Source organism: Malania oleifera, chromosome 2, assembly GCF_029873635.1.
Source record: "Malania oleifera isolate guangnan ecotype guangnan chromosome 2, ASM2987363v1, whole genome shotgun sequence".
Classification (NCBI taxonomy): domain Eukaryota; kingdom Viridiplantae; phylum Streptophyta; class Magnoliopsida; order Santalales; family Ximeniaceae; genus Malania; species Malania oleifera.
This window is the reverse complement of record NC_080418.1, coordinates 121,355,168-121,362,200: the sequence shown is the minus strand read 5'-3', so window position 1 is coordinate 121,362,200 and position 7,033 is coordinate 121,355,168.

Genomic DNA, 7,033 nt, shown 5'->3' with positions numbered 1-7,033 from the left:
AATGAAAGAAAAGAAAAATGAAAAGAAAACTTATTTTTTATTATATTTTTTTTCTATATCAAATACTACTAAAAATAAATGTTTGTCATAATATTATTAAAAATTTTAAAAAATTAAATGTTAATGATATAGAAGATTAAAATTTTATTCATTACTTTGATATATTTTTATTTCCTTTATTATTTTTCTTGATAATCAAACATGAAAAATTATAATCCTTTATTTCCCTCCAATTGTCCGTCTATCCATTTCTTTAATATTAGACATATGCCAACTTGATCCTACCTTAATTAATATCACAGGAAAACATATTTTTAGTACGTATATAATTAGGAAACAGACACGTGGACACGTGATTACTAGGTGTGTAAATAATGAATTGCCACGTGGCGTGAGCATCTGTGACATGCGAACACGTATGTCATGGTGGGTGAGAGCGATAGAGAGTGGATACAGCTGGAAGGAATTGGGTTGGCGATGGCTAATGATGATTCTCCAGCCGAATGATGATGTCTTAATTATGGATTCTTTTTTTTTTTTTAAAAGAAGATGGACTTAATTTCTCCTGTGCGTCAGATCAGACGAAGGGACGGTGCGTGATTGATTGATGAGATGATATTGTTTTCGTGCAACGCACTTTTCTAAATATAAATAATATTGGGTTTGATTTTCAGTTGAACACAGAGAGGGGATCCTCAAGGAGATGCTGTGGAGATTGGATAATATTTAATATTATTATAAGAGGCAGTTGCAATAGTAGGAATTGCTTTCAATTGAGGTCTAGTAAATTAGATAGGCTTCCAGAGTCAATCCACACACGTGCACACACACGCACGCATACAATAAATTAAATTATTTAATTTAAATAACAATATTAGTTGTAAGTTATTGAAATCTAATTTTTACAAATATTTTTCTATATTTTAAAATTTTTTATATGCTTAATTATAATATGTAAAAAGGCTTAGTCGGGTTGATCCAAATGATAAGAGCAACTTGTGACTTTGGTGACCTCAAGGTTATAATAGACTGAATAAAATGAAGAGAACACAACGTAAAGAACAATGTAGAAAATAAGGGAAGATGATATGGTGCTGGAAGAAGTTTCAAGAATTCATCTAATTTCTTATTGAAGAATTGTACACTATGATCAATATAAATAGGAAGAGGGAATAACAGAATTATAGAATCTCAAGCATGTACAATTGAAGAAGCAGATTGAATAACAGAAGGGGAATAAACATGAACAGAAAAGCAGATCTATTGAAGGCCATTCACGTGGGATCCCAGCTTCCTTCTGATTTTTGGTGCGAGCTAGGGAGCTGAGCTGGAGTCTGAGTTAGAGCTAAGGTCTGGGCATCCTCAATTCGTAATAGCCCCCGCAAGATGGAGAGTAGATGTTTTCTACTCCCATCTTGGACAGATGTGAATAGAATAGGGAAGAGGCTATAAGTTTGGTGAACATATCTTCCATTTGCGAGTTGCTGCTGACATGTTGAGTTACCCAACTTCCATCTTGAATTTTCTCGCGAATAAGATGATAGTCTAGCTCAATGTGTTTTGTGTGTTCATGGAATATCGGTTTTGCAGCAATATGTAAGGCAGCCTGGTTATCACATAAAAGAGTAGCAGGTTGAGGATGAGGGACTTGGAGATCATTCAAAAGGTAACATATCTAAGTCAATTTACAACATACCATTGCCATGGCTCTGTATTCTGCCTCAGCAGAAGACTTGGAGATGGTGTTTTGCTTTTTGGACCTCCAAGAGATCAAAGAAGAACCAAGGAAAACACAGTAGCCAGTTATGGACTTCCGGCTGTCAGGACATGAACCCGAATCACTGTCACTATAAGCCTTCAGCTGTAAACTGGAATCTGATGGATAGAAGAGACCTTGACCAGGTGCTCTCTTGATATATCTAAGAACCTTTGTGTGTTGCATTTAAATGAAGGACCCATGGAGTTTCCATGATTTGGCTAAGAAATTGGACAAAATAAGATAGGTCTGGTCAAGTGATGGTCAGGTACATTAATCGACCAATGAGTCTTCTATAAATAGTGGGATCCCCAATAGGTTCTCCTTCATCTCTTGACAACTTGAGATTTTGATCCAAGGGGATTTTAATAGGTGTAGACCTAATGGTTCACGTATCTAATAGAATGTCTAAGGCATACTTTCGTTGACAAAGATGAATTCCCTTAGCTGATCATGCAACTTCGATGCCAAGGAAGTATTTGAGTTGGCCAAGATCTTTGATCTTAAACTTTTCATTCAAAGCTGCCTTAAGCTCTTCAATAGATCTCATGTCATTGCTGGTCATAATTATGTCATAAAAAAAAACTAAGATGGAAGTGAAGGAACCATTATACATTTGAGTAAACAAGATATAATCTCCCTTAGATTGAGTGTAATCATGCTGGATGATGAAGGAAGAAAGCTTGGCATACTATTGCCTCGAAGCTTGTTTAAGGCCATATAAACTTTTGAGCAGCCTACAGACCTTTGTTTCATCTGATGTGGGATAACTCGATGGCAGCTTCATATACACTTCTTCATCAAGGTCACCATAAAGGAAGGCATTGTTGACGTCAAATTGATGTAAGTACAAGCCTTTGATTACTGCTAATGCTAGCAAGGCTCAGACAGATACTATTTTAGCCACAGGGGAAAAATTTTCATGATAGTCTATACCTTCTTCCTGTGTGTATCCTTTGTAGAATAATCTGGCCCTGTATCGTTCAATGGTTCCATTTGCATTGTATTTTAGCTTCTAAACCCATTTGCATCTGATGGCCTGCTTACCAGGAGGAAGATTAGTAAGAACCCAGGTTTTATTCTATTCAAGAGATGCAATCTCAGTCAGCATAGCTTTCTCATAGTTAGGATTCTCAACAGCATCATGATAGGAATAAGGTTAAGTGCTTTTAGTGATGGAGGTGACAAAGGTCTTGTGTTGAGGTGAGATGTTATCATAAGAAAAAGTGGCACAAAGAGGAAAGGGACTACCTGGACCTACAGAAACTTGTTCCTTGTTGGACTCCTGTGAATGGGTGAGAGAGCTAGTAGAACTAGCTTGCTGGCAAACGAAGTTCTCAAGGTGGGATGGTGGCTTTCTAGTTCTGGTAGATCTCCTAAGGAGATGAGGATTGTGTGTAGTGTGGTCTGAGGTCTCACTGGAAGGTTGAGGTGATGTTGAAGACTGACTTGGTGTAGTTTTTTGGTTGTTAGGTTCTGCAAAGTCATCAACTGGTGTAGGAGAGTCTTCATAGGAGAAATCCATCATAGTAGGTTGAGGAAAGGGAAGCTAAGCAGTAGGGACATGTGTGACTTCTCTAGATTTGAAGAGAAAAATGTCCTTATAAAAAATAACATTCCTTGAGATGAAGATTCTTTTAGTTTGGAGGTCTAAAAGTTTGTATCCTTTTACCCCAAAGGGGTATCCCAAGAAAACACACTTTCTGGCTCAGGCATCAAACTTGTGTCTGTTATTTGAAAGGGTCGAGGCAAAGGCTGAGCAACCGAAAACTTTGAGGTGTGCATATGCAGGCTTGGCTTTGAAAAGGAGTTCAAAGGGAGTCTTGGATTTTAAGATGGCAGATGGGGTTCGGTTAATGAGGTAGACTACTATTAGTACATAGTCACTCCAATATTTAACAACAAGTCCACTTTGGAATATCAAGGCTCTTGCGACATTTAAAATGTTTTGGTGTTTTATTTCAACTGTGGCATTTTTTTCATGAGTCTCGACACAAGTTCTTTGGTGAATGATGCCCTTTTCATGATAAAATTGTTTTAGATCAAACTCCCTTCCATTGTCACTTCGAATGGTTTTGATTTTGGTTGCAAACTAAGTTTCTATCAGGGCACAAAATCCTTTTAAGGTAGAACTTGCATCAAATTTAAATTTCCACATATATACCTAGGTGCATCTACTGAAATCATAAACTGTCGTAAGAAAGTATCAGAAACCATCATAAGATATTTCATTACATGACCCCCAAAGATCACACTGAATAAGTTCAAACAAAGTTTAGATTTGTGTTGACTATTAGGAAAGGGAAGCTTGTGAAGCTTGGCTAAGGGACAAAAAAAAGCAAGGCTTAGCACTTAGTGAGGTTTTGTATACATGTTCAGGTTTAAAGAAATCTAATTTAACTTATGAGAGTGTCCTAAATGATAGTGCCAAAGGTCCAAGCTCTGGTTGTTGGTAAGGGCAGCTGCTTTTGGTGGTATGCTGGTGGCTTTAAACAGGGCTTGAGTCAAAGATGTTGGAGAGACTTCATTCTGCAGCAAATGGTACAACCCATTCTTCACCTCACCCATTCCAGTCGTGTGCCAAGTCAAAAGGTCCTGAATAAAACAATTTTCAGACAAGAAAATGAGACAACACTTCAAGGTGCGAGCTAGTTTTTTGGCAAAGATGAGATTAAATGAGAAGGATGGAACACAAAGAACATTGTGAAGGATAGGAGCTTATGCTACTCTCACTATGCCAATATGGGTCACAGAAACAGCTTCTCCATTAGGCAAGGTTACAGAGTAGCAGACTTCAGCTGTTATGGTGGTGAAGAAGCAGGTTACACAGATCATATGATCTATTGCACCTGTGTCAATTATCTAAGGAATAGTTGAAATATCATTGGGCTTGGTGGTGTAAGCTGAGAGACATAGAGGTATACTAGAGAACTGAGGAATGTGTGCATCATAAGGAGTAGCAATAGCAATTTGAACAGAATGAACCAAGGCTTGACTGGTCTGCTGGAGCATGGCCATTAGTTGCTGGTATTGCTCTTGGGTTATAGTGCCTTGACCTTCATGATTTCCCTACTCTGAAATAGGCAGAGGAGATGCTGAAACATGATGAGCATACTAGCCAGTGGGTGGAATCTTACCATGGAGTCTGTGCCCAGGAGGATAGCTATGAAGTTTATAACATTTCTCTACAGTATGACCAAGAACATGACAGTGATTGCACATTGGTTTGTTGGGGTTGGCTTTAAAGCACCTCGCCAAAGAGTGACTATGAATTTTATAGTGAGTGTAGTAGTATTTATTGCATCTTTGATAATTGCTTTGAGGTGTGAACTGTCTGGTACCATCCTTGGCCAGGAGAGCAAGAGATTCAGTGGGAGAAACATTAGAAGATATCTCTCTACGTTCCTCTTCTAGTTGGATAATCGAATAAACCTTATTCAAGTTAGGAAAAGGTTTAATAAGTAGTATCCGAGCTTTCAAACCTTTGTAGGAGTCATTAAGTCCCATTAGAAACTTCATCACCTAGTCCCTCTGTTGATTTTCGATCACTTTTTTCAACCCACCATAGCTGCAGTTAGGGATGTTTTTCAACCCTCAGATATAGAGCCGGACACTCTCGCCCACAGTAATTAGTCGAGACATGGCATCAGCGTATGGTAATTAGCCGCCCGTAGCTGATTTACAAAACCTGGAACAATTTTGGAACTTATGTTCCTATACCCATCAGTGTATGATAATTAGTCGCCCCTAACTATTTTACAAAACCCTAGAACCTTTACATACAACATTTCATTCCATACTTATTTAAGTATACAACAATCATATCGTTCTCAGTTCAAGAATACAGTTTAATACAAATACAGGTATGGTCATCTCATTATTACCATTTTATACAACATATGATTTTCCAACCGAAATAGAGATAATACCCGAAACCCCAAATTTTCCAAAAAACTATAACCCAGAAATCTCACATTTTTCACCCGATAGATTTTACCAAATAAGTAACCAAAACATACATACAATCGTAAACTACATGTTTAATGATTTTGATTTCAAAAATATCTGATATAAACAGAATCCCCTTACCTTTCTCCGAATACCAAAAACCCAAACTCTACGGTTCCAAAACTACAAACCGAGTTTCCAAAACCTAAACAACAAAGAACAATACTTCCTTACAATACTATTCTATCTAGCTTTACCAAAACAGAAACGAAATTGGACCCTTACCTTGTTTTTGGGTCAAAACCCGGAAACCCTCCAAACGAATTTTCTATCCGCTATAAACGTAGAGCTTCTCCTCTTGATCCATATGGTAACGTTGAATCGTTGATTCCGACAATAGACGGCGTGAAATCCTATAGAGAGAGAGAGAAATTTTTGGTTTTTTAACCATTAAACAAGTGAAAAAGATATTTATAAGCTTTTGACCTGGCCAGCCTCGTCGACGAGCCGCAGAAGGAAGTTCATTGACGTCAAGGTGGCCTCTTCAACAAGCCTGAGATTTCAAGATTTTTCAAAATCTTTCGGCATTTCCTCGTCGATGAGCTACTAAATCTCGTCACCGAGCTAAACAAGAGGCTTCATCGATGAGCAAAGAAGCTTCATCGACGAGCCATGTGAATTTTTACCCTTTAAAATTTTCCTTCTCTTATTCTCATTTATTTAATACACTTATCTTGAGTCAGGTTCTTACAATCTCCCCTCCTAACAAAAAATTCGTCCTCGAAATTTGTAATCTTTCATTTACCAACTCAACTACATAACCAAATACATACTCGACTCTAGAAAGAGTCGGCAGCCACCCACGTAGCAGCTATGTTCCAAATACATACATATCCTCACTTATGGCGGTGAAATATCGTGGTTACATACATACACTATCTCGGGTGCTCACAATATTACACACTCCCCCAGAGACTAACCACACAACGTTACTACAATAGTAGAATATTACATACATACATACATATCCATACCGATCCTACTATCGAAACTACTACTCAGAACAACTGTGGATATTTCTAGCGTATTTCCGTATCCAACTCCCAAGAAGCTTCCTTAACCGCGTGATTTTGTCACAGTACCTTCACTAACGCTAACTCCTTAGTACACAACTTCTAAACTTTACTGTCCAGAATCTAAATGGGTATCTCCTCATACGCCAAAGCATCCCTAATCTTTAAAGATTCATAACTAATCATATGCGATGGATCTAACACGCACATCCTCAACATGGATACGTGGAACACATCATGGATCCTCGAGGGCACT